A 14,857-nucleotide genomic window follows, 5' to 3' on the forward strand; every position below is an offset into this window, starting at 1 on the left:
TTTATAAGGGGAAATTAATGATTTACAGTCATTAGTACATGTGTAAAATTTCTGTTTTGTGCAAAACAATCTCACCCTCAGCCTAGGTCCTCCTCCACCATCATGCAACAGGACCTGAAAACTCCCCTTCCTCTCTCTCCTCCCCCCAGAGTCCTTTACTTTGGTACAATTCACCAAACCCAGTCCAAACTCTGCTTTGTGTTTCCACTTTTGTTCTTATTTATCAATTTCTGTCCATAAGTGATATCATTCCACATTCTTCCTTCTCTTCCTGGCTTATCTCAGTTAACATGATTCTTTCAATCTCCACCCATGATGAGATGAAGGAGGTAAATTTATCATTCTTAATAGGTGAGTAGTATTCCATTGTGTATATCTACCACAACTTTCTCAGGCACTCAATTGCTGTTGTGCAAGTTGCTTCCAGGTTTAGGCTATTATAAATTATACCACTATGAACATAGGTATACAGAGATTTTTTTGGATGGTGTATTTGGTTCCTTAAGGTATATCCCCAGGAGAGAAATTGCAAGGTGATAAGGTAGGTCCATTTCCAGCCTTCTGAGAGTTCTCCAGGCTGCTCTCCAGCAGTGCGGGAGGGATTTCTTACCGCAGTACCCTCTGCAGCATTTGTTGTTACTATCCTCTTTGATGTATGACATTCTCACAGGAGTGAAGTGGTATCTCATTGTTGTCATTATTTGCATTTCTCTGAAAATCAGTGACACTGGGCATTTTTTTCATATTTTTGTTGACCTTTTAGATTTCTTCTTTGGTAAATATTCTGTTCATATCCTCTCCCCAATTTTGGATGGGGTCATTTCTGTTGTTGTTGCTGCTGAGTTAGGTGATCTCTCTTTTTTTTAAAAAAAAAAAGATTTTATTTATTTATTTGGGATGCATTGGATCGACCTTCTTGTGGTGCATCCCGTGAGTACCGATTCATTGGGGAAACTGACGATCCTTCCTACCCGACTGAATCCACATGGATCCCAGTCACTTTCAAAGCCAGCAACAAAGCAGCTTCTGACAGCTTTCAACCTGACGCTGTTGACTGGCTACGGAAGAAGGGCAAACGCTAGAAGAAGAAGAAGATTTATTTATTTATGAGAAAGATAGGAGGAGAAAGAAAGAACCAGACATCACTCTGGCACATGTGCTGCCGGGGATCGAACTCAGAACCTCATGCTTGAGAGTCCAAAGCCTTATCACTACACCACCTCCCGGACCACATGGTGATCTCTTTATATATTTTGATTATTGATCTTTTGTCTAATGTATGGCATGTAAGATCGTCTCCCATGCTGTAAGGAATCCCCTTGAGTGGTGGTTTCTTTTCCTGTGCAGAAGCTTTTCAATTTGATGGAGTCCCCTGGGTTTATTATTATTATTATTTTAGTCTTCCTTGCAATTGGACTTGTGTCATTGAAGATGCCTATAAAACCTAGATGAAAAAGAGTTCTGCTGTGGTCCAAGAGGTGGCGCAGTGGATAAAACATTGGATTCTCAAGTGTGAGATCCCCAGTTCAATCCCCACGATGTTTGGTGTTTCTCTCTCTCTCTTTCTCTCTCTCTTTCTCCCTTCCCCTCCCTCCATCCTCATATCTTTCTCATGAATAAATAAATAAAATCTAAAAAAAAAGAGTTCTGTCAATATTTTCCTCTAAGTATTTGATAGTTTCTGGTCTAACATCCAAGTCCTTGATCCATTAGTTTACTTCTGTGTTTTGTGAAATGTAGCAGCTCAATTTCATTCTTCTGTACATGTTTTTTATTCTTATTGAGAGACAGAAAGGGACCAGAGAACCACTTCAGCATTTTTTTTTTCATGCTGTGCTAAGGACGGAAACCAGAGCCTCATGCATGAAAGAGTTGCAGTCTACTGCTGAGCCATCTCCTTGGTCCTTGACTGTTAGTTTTTCAAGCTAGTTGTTAAGCTCAGTACTTACTGAAAGTAAAATGATCTTCATATTACATTCATTACATTGAAAAGACAGTAAACACTTAAAACTCATTATTTACTAATTATTATTATCAATCGTATATTATTTGTGTCTTTGGCAATACTTTACTACTGCAAATCTCTTTCCAGTTCTATACTTAGTGATATATTGGTAGTTTCAACTTGACTATGGAGAAGCATTTACATTATGGAAATTGATAAATCATAAAATTTGGCTTAATTTTATTGATGTCTTGCTTGTCTAGATGCAACAAAGTGTTTAGAAAAATGTTACAAGGGGGTCGGGCGGTGGCACAGTGGGTTAAGAACACATGGCACAAAGCACAAGCACCGGTGTAAGGATCCGAGTTGGAGCCCCTGGCTCCCCACCTGCAGGGGTGTTGCTTCACTGGCAGTGAAGCAGGTCTGCAGGTGTCTGTCTTTCTCTCCCCCTCTCTGTCTTCCCCTCCTCTCTCCATTTCTCTCTGTCCTATCCAACAACAAACGACATCAACAACAACAATAATAACCAAAACAAGGCTACAACAAGGGCGACAAAAGAAGGAAAAAATGGCCTCCAGAAGCGGTGGATTCATGGTACAGGCACTGAGCCCCAGCAATAACCCTGGGGGCAAAAAAAAATGTTACAGATACAAGAATTTGGCATACATCAGCTAAAACACTGTGTAAGGACTAGTGTGGCATATAGAATTTATAGTAAGAAATATTTTATATGTAAACACTATTTGAGAGCTTGTTTGGAGGTTCAAGCAGGAGAGTGCAGCTACTTGTCACCCTCGACTGAAGAGGAAGGCTGTCCTCTTCAATGGAGTGTGCAGCTTGGGGGGCACATAGAGCGGTGAGGGAGGAAAGGGACACCCCATTGAACGCCAGGGTTGATTCACCTGATCTGGAGTGACAGATCTCACAGCCAGGTCACTCTCACGTCCTGTAAACACTATTTGTAAGTTATATGCTATACATCCTTTTTATCAGAAGAAAACAAATATATATTCATAAATTTTGTTTCCAGTCAGCTTTAAAAATTAGATATCATACCACCGGTTTCTGTCCAAAACCAGAAAAGATGCCAACAGCAAGCAAGTTCTCTGCTGAGGCTCCTGAAGAAATCACTGGTGTACTCATTCAACCTCAGGAGTGGTGCCTTGGTATTAAAATAACTATGTAGGTCCTTTGATAAGGACGGCTCCTAAATTTATCCCTTTCACCTTCAATGTGGGCTGTATTTAGTAACTGTAATGATGATTGTAGCAGAATTAATTAATTATATGTCCAGTACTAATTTATAAAAAGCTATTGTGGGGAGGCAGGCAGTAGCACAGAGGGTTAAGTGCACATGGCGCAAAGTGCAGGGACTAGCGTAAAGATCCTTGTTCTAGCCCCCAGCTCCCCACCTGCAGAGGGGGTCGCTTCACAGGTGGTGAAGCAGGTCTGCAGGTGTCTATCTTTCTCTCCCCCCTCTGTCTCTTCCCCTCCTCTCTACCCTATCCAACAACAACAACAGCAATAATAATAACAACAGTCATAAACAACAAAAAGGGAAAAAATAGCCTCCGGAAGTAGTGGATTCATAGTGCAGGCACCAAGCCCCAGCAATAACCCTGGAGCCAAAAAAAAAAAAAAAAAAAAGCTATTGTCGCTTTTGACTTGCTCTGTGGACTGCTTGTTTTGGGGGAAGTAACAGCCATGTTAAAAAGACACATATACCCAACCAAAAAGATGTGTGTACATCTATGTTCATAGCAGTACAATTCATAATAGCTAAAACCTGGAAGGAACCCAGGTGCCCAACAGCAGATGAGTAGCTGAGAAAGCTGTGGTATATATATACAATGGAATACTATGCAGCTATTAAGAACAATGAGCCCACCTTATCTGACCCATCTTGGACAAAGCTAGAAGGAATTATGTTAAGTCAGCTAAGTCAGAAAGATAAAGATGAGTATGGGATGTCCTCACTCATCAACAGAAGTTGAGAAAGAAGAACAGAAAGGGAAACTAAAAGCAGGACCTGACTAAATGGAGAGCAGGGCACCAATGTAAAAACACTGTGGTGAAGGGGAGGGTGGCCATTGGGCTTCCTGGCACGGCGGGGGGTGGGTAGGGGGGGTAGGTGGTGATGGGACACAGTCTTTTGGTGGTGGGAGTGAAGTTTATGTACAATCCTATTAAAGTGTAAACATATAAACCACTATTTAATTAATATGAGAGGTGAAAACTGGTGATATGTCTAGAACTTCTTAAAACACAGACTGAGTCTTTTTAATACATAGGCTGTCTTTGATATGTTGTCTCTCCAAAAAGCCTAGACCAGGGAGAACAGAAGCAACTGGTAGCATAGCTACATACAAGATGCTGGGTATTATACCCCAAATCCTATCAAAGGGACTTTCCAAAGTTAACCCTATCACCAAATAAGGTGACGATAACAATTAACTATCCATTGTCTTCTTGAACCCTAAGACAACAGGAACCTCACATTTCCACTATAGAGCCTACCTATATTTCCCCCAGTCCTGGAACCTTAGGGTGGGGCCCACTTTTCTGCATGCTGCTCTCAATTCAAATCAAATAATATTGCATCCGCAGATCACAACCTAATCAATGCAACAAGTGCCACCCCAGCATACTTCACTTCAGACTGTGACCAGAGACTTCAGGTGTGGAATGACAACCCTTCAGCTTCATCACTCGGGTGAGACCTTTCCTTCCATAGTATTCTCTAATTCCATTCCAGGTGTTCCACTCCCCAATAAAGTCCCCAAACCTAGATATAGACCAGGTCCCCTGAGATAGAGCATAGGTTCACTCGTGCCCATAAACTAGGGGGAAAATATATACCTGAAAGCAGATGTACACAAGAGCATGCAGGGAATACCCCCAACACTTCATCTGCACTATTACAGTCTATAGGTCCATGATTGTTCAACAATTTGTTTGGCTTTGTATGTTAACTCTCTTTTCAGCTACCAGGTTCCAGATGCTGACCAGACTTCCCTGGACAGAGGAACCCATCAACGTGTACTTGAATTACTTGAATTTCTTTTTTTTAAATGTATTTATTGGGGAATTAATGTTTTACATTTGACAGTAAATACAATAGTTTGTACATGCATAACATTTCCCAGTTTTCCATATAACAATATAACCCCCACTAGGTCCTCTGTCATCCTTCTTGGATCTGTATTCTCTCCACCCGTCCACCCCAGCGTCTTTTACTTTGGTGCAATACACCAATTCTAGTTGAAGTACCAACTTTCTTAAGGGACAGACATCTTTCCAGAGATCTGTGAAAATTGAACTGTTAAGATTCAGGATATTCAGAAACTATCAACACCACTGTTTCTCCTTACTTCATTGGAAGGTCATTGGGCTAACTTCCTTTGTCAGGCTCCCCAGATCTAACTCACTTAACTTTCTTTTTCTTTTTTTCCTTCCTTCCTTCCTTCCTTCCTTCCTTCCTTCCTTCCTTCCTTCCTTCCTTCCTTTTTTCCTCCCTCCCTTCCTTCCTTCTTTCCTTCCTACTTTTTATCAGAGATCTGCTCAGCTCTGCCTTATGGGGTGTGGGTAATTGAACCTGAGACATTTGGAGCCTCAGGCATGAGAGTCTTTTTGCATAACCATTATGCTATCTACCTCCACTGCTCACTTAACATTCTGTAGGCCTTGGTAAGCATTTATTTCAGGAAAGGCAAATTAAGAGTTGAAAAACATGGTTAATGAGTTATCTCTAAATTGTCAATGTTCAGAGACTCCAACCTGATAAATATTTTCTGAAGTCATAATCTCATACTGTTGAGGGACAGGAAGTATCTGGAGGGTGCTGCCCCAGAAATGGGAGTGGTGACAGGTGTGGCTTGGAAAGGTGAAGGTGGGGCTTCTCTCTCTTGCCTAGGTGGGCCTGCCTCTAACGAGATGTGAGTAAGGGGGCTCCTCTCTTTCTCTTTCTCTCTTGGCCTAACATGTAAATGTTCTGAATTTTCTTGTTTTTTATTTATTCATTTTATTTCTGAGAGAAATGCAGAGAGACACACACAGAAAAACACCAGAGCCCTGCTCAGCTCTGGCTTATGGTAGTACGGGGGATTGAACCTGGGATTTAGGTTCAATCTCAGGCATGAGAGTCTGTGCATAACCATTATGCTATCTCCCCCACCCTGAATTTTCTTGAATAACGTTTAAAATTCCTGAAAATCATGCTCTCTCCTCAATGCTTTGTGGAGATTATGTGTGATGAACTTTTAAATGTTGGAGAAACAATGGTCAGACAACTCCCCCCAATACAGTACCATTCTGAAAATAAATGAGTTCCTTTGAAAAGGTTTTATGTTTGAGGATTTGACTATTTACTTAGAGAGAGAGAGAAAGAAAAGGGGCAGGGAGAGAGAGAGAGAGTCCCAGCACTGCTTCACTGGTCCTGAAATTTCCCCCCTGTAGGAGGAAATAGAGAGTTTGAGTCTAGGTCCTTGTGCATAGTAAGTAATGTGTACTCAACCAGGTACATGACTGCCCAGCCCCCCACCTATACATTGTTTTGAAAAACTTAATGCTGTTGGAAATTTAATAGACTGGAGTAGAGTATAAATATAACATGAACTGGGTATGTGGCTGGCTTTATTGTGCTATTTACATTATTGGAGTGGTCTGGCCAGAACCTGCAGCATACCTGAAGTCTGCCTGAACATCTTTTCTTGATTGCTTACCATCCAATTAGTGTCCGGCTTTAACTCCTGCTTCTTCACCTCTCACACACTACAATGCTACCATGCCAAGATACCTGCAGCCCCCAATCTTCAATATTGCATTATGCACAAGATAAACTTTTGCAGATGGGAAAACTGTTAAAAGAAACTATTTTAGAGAATTTGGGATTTCATTTAAAGTGTTAAACTAAACATTATGAGTATAAACAGGATGCTTTCCCTACATATAATTTATAGACTACTTTTGTGTTCAAATGGAGGCATACTATAATAGTTTATTATTTTATTTTATTGCTGGATAGATACAGAGAGAAATTGAGAGGAGGGGGAAGCTATAGAGAGAAAGAGACAGAGAGACACCAGCAGCCCTGCTTCACCACTTGTGAAGCTTTCCCCCTGCAGGTGAGGACCAGGGGCTTGAACCTGGGTCCATGAGCACTGTAATGTGTGCACTTAACCAGGTGTGCCACCATCTGGCCCTGTAACCCTACTCTTTAGATAATTTCTATTTCTCTCTCTTTCTCTTTTTGTCGACTTTTTTTAATTGGAGGGTTAACAGTATACAGTCAACAGTAAATCACAGTAGTTTGCACATGTGTGGCACTTCTCAGTTTTCTACGTAACAATTCACCCCCCTCTAGGTCCTCCTCTGCATCATGTTCCAGGACCTGAACCCTCCCCTTGCCCCAGAGTCTTTTATGTTGGTGCAATGTACCAAAACTAGCCCAAGTTCTGCTTTGTGTTTTCTTATTTTTCAAATTCTTTTATAAATTATTAGTGGCTTAATACTAATAGTTTAATAGACAAGATTGTGGGATAAGAGGGGCACAATTCACACAACTCCCACCATGAGAGAACTTTAGCTAATTTCTAATCATTATTCAGAACTTATCTTAAAAATTATTTCCTCTCTTTTCTCCAACTGTGATAAATACTCACAGTTCTTATTGATATTATAGTTATATTCTTTTTTAATATTTATCTATTTATTTCCTTTTTGTTGCCCTTTTTTGTTATTGTTGTTGATGTCATCGTTGCTGGATAGGACAGAGAGAAATGGAGAGAGGAGGGGAAGACAGAGAGGGGGAGAGAAAGATAGACACCTGCAGACCTGCTTCACCTCTTGTGAAGCGACTCCCCTGCAGGTGGGGAGCCGGGGACTCGAACCGGTATCCTTACACTGGTCCTTGCGCTTGGCGCCACCTGCACTTAACCAGTTATATTACATTCTATTGTTAATAATCTTCTGTCTATAACAATAAAAGATTAGGGTCCTTAGAAGCAAAAAATTTTTTCCATTTATTGTTTTATTCTCAGCATTTAATATATAATAGATAACGTACTTGTTTTCTAGACATAGGTAAATTTATATAATATTATATTATATTTTTATTGTTACTATTTTGCCTCCAATTACTGGGTCTTGGTGCTGGCATTATGAATCCACTGCTCCTGGATGACATTTTTTCCTTTTTTTTTTTTCCCCCTCCTATTTTATTCAATAGGGCAGATAAGTTGAGAGGGAGGAGGGGATAGAGAGAGAGAGAGAGAGAGAGAGAGAGAGAAAGACACCTGAAAATCTGCTTCACCACTTGTGAAACATCCCCCCTGCAGGTGGAGAGCAGGGGCTTGAACCCAGATCCTGTACTTCATATTATGTGCTCCATAAGTTTATGACTGTTATTAAACCACACCAAGGAAAAGCATACATGATAAGGAATTCAATATCTTCACAGATAGAAGTTAGGGAAGAATATCGATAAGAGTTTATAAGACTAGAATTTATCATAGGATGGTCCTGGCAGAGACTGACCAGAAATCATAAAGATGGAAGTTGCTGGAATAATCAGTGATCTTCCCTGTAGGATGTATCATTTAGTGTGAAGTTAATGTTAGGTAAATTTGCCTGTGATCTTATTAATAACACTATGCAAATGAATGTTGTCTGTCTTGCATATCATAGTTTGTGCAATTTTTCTATTTGCGAGGTATGATACTGTTTTTGCAAGTGGTGGTTTCTGTTTTCAGTTCCTAGTTGGCACTTACATCCTAGCAGCCAGCTGAATTTATTTTCCCTCTATCTTATAAAAATGAAGAAGTTTAAGTCTAGATTATTAAGATCTAATTGTTTCCACAATAAATTAGCTTCATCCACTCTAAAATTTTATTTAAATAGAATCACAATATACTTTTTTGTCTGACTCTTTTTGTTTATTAACTGCGCTCTGCAGTTCACTTCTCCTTTGCTTTCTAAAATAGTGCATAGTAGACAAGATGGGCCTAGACCGCGAATAAATCCCACTCTCCATTGTTACTGGTCATTTCTATCAGGAACAACACAATAGACTCCTTTGTGGGCCCCCATAGGACCTTGCCATCAACATGGATCAACAATGGTAGAGAATGTTCCATCCTCTGAAGGGAGGCTGGACAACATACTCTATCTTCCATACTCTACCTTTCAGAAAATGGGTTCTAAAATTGGGGCAGTTTGGAATGTTCCTACTCATGACCACAGAATGTGAGCTCAGATCTACAGGGATGCAGAGGTCACATAGGCTCCTAAGCTGAATATGGGCCCCAGATCAGATCAAATCGATGGGGTTTACAGTCAACAATATTTATACACTTTTCTCATATTTGGGAGCTGCTCTCGTTCCTGATCCAGCTTTCTTGTCATTTTTCCAGCCATGACATCATCTCCCCAGACAATAACTTGGCTCCACCTGCATATCAGATATCAGGCTCAAAAAAAAAAAAACAAAAACAAAAAACCCAAACACTAGTCTAGTCATGGGCTCTTTAGAATATAACTAAAATAGGACTACTAGCTATCTACAAAATGGAGGCCCCCAAATCTTCATCTGCACTAATCCAGCCTTTAGGTTCATAATTAGTCAACAATTTTTTTGGCTTTATATATTAACTCTTCTTTCAGCCATCGGGTTCCAGATGCTACTGTGATGCCAACCGGACTTCCCTGGGCAGACAACCCCACCAATATGTCCTGGAGCCCTGTTTCCCCAGAGCCCCATCCCACTAGGGAAAGAGAGAGACAGGCTGGGAGTATGGATCAACTTGTCAATGCCCATGTTTAGTGGGGAAGCAATTACAGAAGCCAGACCTTCCACCTTCTGCACCCTATAATAACTCTGGGTCCATACTCCCAGAAGAATAAAAAATAGGAAAGCTCTCAGGGGAGGGGATGGGATACGGAGTTCTGGTGGTGGGATTTGTGTGCAGTTTATTCCTCTTATCCTATGGTTGTCAGTGTTTCCTTTTTATAAATAAAAATTATATTTTAAAAGATTTCATGTTATATCTTCCATCAGCATTTGATGACATTTCTCAAGGGAACCATTTGAGTCAGAAGTTCTATTTGTGGTAAGATGATTATGATTGCTATTATTATTATTATTAGCACTTTTTTATTGCTATCCACTCTTGGTGCATAAAAGATGAATCCACTGTGGCCATTTTTTCTTTTTAATTTTTTTTTATTTTATAGGATGGAGAGAAACTGAAAGGGGAGTGGGACATAGGGGAAGAGAGAGACAGCCAAAGCACTGCTTCACCTACCTAAAGCTTCCTCCCTGCAGGTGGGGACCAGGGATTTGTGCCAGGGTCCGTATGCATGATAATATGTGTGCTCAACCAAGTGTGCCACTACTAGGTCCTTATTATTAGTGATTTAATGGTGTTTTACAAAATGATAAGATTTCAGGATTATAATTTTACATTCTTACATGGTGTACATGTCACCACATCCTCCATCAAAGTTCCATGCCACTTCCCTATATCGACTATAGTTCTTACCAAGTCTAAGAGATAGTTTGGTTAACTTTTTTTTTGCAAGTTCATTTGCTTTAGTCATCTATAATTCTACATATGAACAAAGCCATCTAGTAGTTGTCCCTTACTTCTTCACTTAGCACAGTCACCTCCAGTTCCATTCATTTCATTTCAAATGATTACCATGTTAGTTTTTTTAATTATTATTACATAGAGGTATTTTGTTTAATATATACTCTAAAACTTATTTATTCAGTCATTTGTCCTTGAGCACTTAGGTTTTCATATTTTTGCTACTGTGAATAGTGAAGCTATAAACATAGGATGTAGTGGTTTGGGAGGTGGTGTAGTGGATAAAGCATTAGACTCTCAAGCATGAAGTCCAGAGTTCAGTTCCCAGAAGCACATGTACCAGAGTGGTGTCTTGTTGTTTCTCTCTCTTCTCCTATATTTCTCTTTAATAAATAAATAAAAATAAAACAAAAACACCAGGTGTATATATCCTTTCAAATCTGTGTTGTCATGTATTTTGATATATGTCAGCTATTAAATTTTAATTTTAATATGCACCATTAAGAGATATAACTAAGATTATAGAGTTCAGAAGAAAAACTACTGTTTAAAAAAAACTAGTATTTTGCTGGAACATTATCATATCAAGTCTCTACGTATATTATGTACTTGACAAATAAGCATATATTACTTTAATTAATTATCAACAATCCTATAAGTAGGTGCTATGTTTCTAATTCTCACATTTGAATCAATAAATTAAGATGCAAAATGGTTAAATAGTTCACTCAAAATAACCCACTTATGGAAATAATAGACCTAGGATTTTTTTTTTTTTTAGTAATTTAATATTGATTTACAGAATTGTAAGATATAATTCCACATCTTTCTCATCACCAGAGTTCTGTGTTTCCATTCCATCCATTGAAAACTGCATTAGGTGGTCCGGGAGGTGGTGTAGTGGATAAAGTGTTGTACTTTTAAGCATGAGGTCCTGAGATCGATTCCCGGCAGCACATGTACCAGAGTGATGTCTTATTCTCTCTCTCTCTCTCCATCCTATCTTTCTCATTAATAAATAAATTAAAAATATTTTTTAAAAACTACCTTCCTACTTTAAAAAAAAAAGAAAAAGAAACTGGATTAGTTCTCCCAAGATCACAGATAAGAGTTGAGCATTATTTCTGTATTTATATGTTTTATATGCCCATTTTTCCTATGGTCCTGCCTTCTCTTCCTTTCTAAGTTATACCTACTACTTCTGAATGTCCTTCCTCCCTCTTTTTTTCTTTTCCCTCTTCTCTCTCTGGGTCCTGATAGAATTGGAGTTCAGACCCCTGACATTTATCCCTCTAAGAGTATGGATCAGAATTCTCTATGAGTGCAGAAGGTGAAAGGTCTAGCTTCTATAATTGCTTCTCTGCTACACAGAGAAAAATCCCCAGCCTCTCTCTATTTTTCCCTAGTGGGTTAGGGCTCAAGAGAGGTGAGGTTCCAGGACACATTGGTGAAGTCAGAATGAAATTATAGTGACATTTGCAACTTGGTGGCTGAAATACAGTAAGATATAAAACAGGACAAAATGTTTAATGAACAGGAACCATAAAGTAGGAATAGAGAGTAGGGGAATATAGATTTTAGGATGGTTAGAAGCTAGGAATTCTATTTTAGGTATGTTTCAAGGGGTCCATGACTGTGGTAATTTTGGCTGGAGCTTGATAGCTAACCTTCAGGTGGACTAAAAATATTGTCTGTCAAGATGGTGTCAGAGTTGAGAATGGAACTAGAAAACTGGATCAGGACAGAGAGAAGCTCCCAAATTTGAACAAAATTTGTAAATACTATTAACTATTTACCATGTTGACCTGACCCAGCGTATTTGTTTTTGATGATGCAATATTTTAATAGCTTAATTAACTTTATTTATTTATGCCTCCAAGGTTATCACTGTGGCTCAGTGCTGGCACCACCACTCTTGGTGTTGTTTTTTTTTTCTTTTTTCTTTTTTCTTCCATTTTATTCAGAAGGACAGAGAGAAATCGACCAGGGGTGGGGATGGTGGGTACAGAGGGAGAGAGAAAGATAGACACCTACAGACCTGAGTCATTGCTTGTGTAACATCCCCGCTGCAGCTGGGGAGTGGGGTTTCAAATGTGGGTTCTTATGTGATTCCTTGTGTGTAGTACTATGTGCACTTAACTGGGTGAACCATCACTTGGCCCCTATTTGTTTATTTATTTATTTTAATTTTTTGTTATCTTTATTTATTTATTGGATAGAGAAAGCCAGAAATTGAGAAGGGGGGTGATAAGAGAGAGACAGAGAGACACCTGTAGCCCTGCTTCAACACTTGTGAAGCTTCCCCCCTGCAGGTGGGGACCAGGGGCTCAAACCTGGGTCTTTGTGCACTGTAACATGTGCGCTCAACCTGGTGTGCCACCACCCGGCCCCCCCATTTGTTTATTTTTAATGAAAGATAGTCGGGGTGGGAGGAGACACTAGAATACTGCTCACTTCTACTTTATGGTGGTTGTGGAGATGTATCTAGGACCTCAGGCTTGAAAGTCTTTTACATAGTCACTATACTGTCTCCCCAGTCTGATCTAGGGTTTTATTAAACATTTTCTGGGCACTATTTTAGGTGCTTTTTATAATCTCTAAAATAGTGCCAACCGTGCTTTATTCTCCCTTACCACTGGAGGAACTGAGACATAAAAAAGTAAAGTAAGTCACCTAAGATCACAGAGATCATGGCCACATGGAAGCAATATTCAGATCCAGACAGCTTGGCTTAATGGTTCATGCATTTCACTAACTTGTCTGTGGCTTCTCTTGAGCCCCTGTGGCAGGACTTTCACATGTGTGTTTATCACTATTCTGCTGTACTTCATTGACAATAGAGAAATTTCACAGAAAGGTTGAATGTGAGAGAGAGATGTGGCAGATTAGTACGCCATTTCTGGATGGCTTAATGAGGGAAGGCTACTGTTCAATTTAAGAAAAGTAGCCCTCTTGTAGTCCTGGAGCAGGAAATATTTCTTTTTAACTAACCAACTAACTAAAAACGAAATAATTTTTTGCCACCAGGGTTACTGCTGGGATTGCTAGGGCTGTGTGCCTACAATTGAATCTACCACTCCTGGTGGCCATTTTTTTCTTTTCTTTTTTTTTTTTTTTATTCTGTTTTACTGAATAGGACAAGAGAGAAACTGAGAGGTGAGGGGAAGATAAAGAAGGAGAATAAGAGTGGTCCAGGAGGCGGTGCAGTGGATCAAGTATTGAACTCTCAAGCATGCGGTCCTGAGTTCAATCCCCTGCAGCACATGTCTGTTTATTTCTCTCTCTCCTCCTATCTTTTTCATTAATAAATAAATAAATAAATAAATAAAATATTTTTTTAAAGGAGAGAGAGGGAGTCAAGTGGCAGCGCAGCGGGTTAAATGCACATGGTATGAAGCACAAGGACCAGCGGAAGGCTCCTGTTTGAGCTCCCGGCTCTCCACCTACAAGAGAATCGCTTCACAGGCAGTGAAGCAGGTCTGCAAGTGTCTGTCTTTCTCTCCCCCTCTCTGTCTTCCCCTCACCTCTCCATTTCTCTCTGTCCTATCCAACAATGACGACATCAATAATAACTACAACAATAAAACAACAAGGGCAGCAAAAGGGAAAAATAAATATTTTAAAATTTTTAAGAAAAAAAAAGGAGAGAGAAAGATCCAGGTTTAGTCTATAGCTAAATAATCATCATCTTTTACATCATTTTCATCACCAACAAGTTTTATTGAGACTGTTACCAGACAGCAAACACTTTGCTAAATAAGCACAGTGCATTTATGTTGTCAGATTAGCTCACACCACCACACTGAGCCACACTTGTTCATTTCCCAGCTTTATAGATGAGGAAAGCAAAACTTGGAAGATTTAATGACTTCCTCTTACTAGTCATCAGAACTGGGTTTCAAATCCAGATCTGATTTTAAGCCTGAGCTTCCAATACAACTATATTACATGAATCAAAGCCACTAGAAATTATTCAATACTTACCTGAAATCTTCATTATTAATTTCATTGTTATTTTTATTATTTGTTTGTTTTATTATTGTCCGGACTATCTCTGGGGTTTTAGTGCCTGCACAACAAATCTACTACTCTGGTGGTCACTTTTTTTCCTTCCTTTTTTGATAGAGACAGAGAAACTGAGGGGAAAGGAGGTTTGAGAGAGTGAGAGAAAGAGAGACATCATCAGCATCATTTCATTGCTCATGAAGTTTCTCCCCTCCAGGAGGAGACCAGGGTCTTGGACCCAGGTCCCAACACATAGTAATACATACGTGTGTTCGTGTGTTCCACTGGATACACCACTGCCTGATTGCACCAGGCATCTACT

General features: G+C 39.6%; 1 long non-coding RNA gene across 1 annotated transcript in view; it reads right to left on the minus strand.

The window, feature by feature from the left end:
- LOC132538636 (uncharacterized) overlaps positions 1-12,915 on the minus strand; it is a 143,829-nt gene extending 130,914 nt beyond the window's left edge. Inside the window, exon 1 of the long non-coding RNA XR_009549994.1 lies at positions 12,864-12,915. This is a non-coding gene — a long non-coding RNA (uncharacterized LOC132538636). The remainder of the gene's footprint in view (positions 1-12,863) is intronic.
- Positions 12,916-14,857: the final 1,942 nt, after the last annotated feature.

Source organism: Erinaceus europaeus, chromosome 5 (assembly GCF_950295315.1).
Source record: "Erinaceus europaeus chromosome 5, mEriEur2.1, whole genome shotgun sequence".
NCBI classification, from domain to species: domain Eukaryota; kingdom Metazoa; phylum Chordata; class Mammalia; order Eulipotyphla; family Erinaceidae; genus Erinaceus; species Erinaceus europaeus.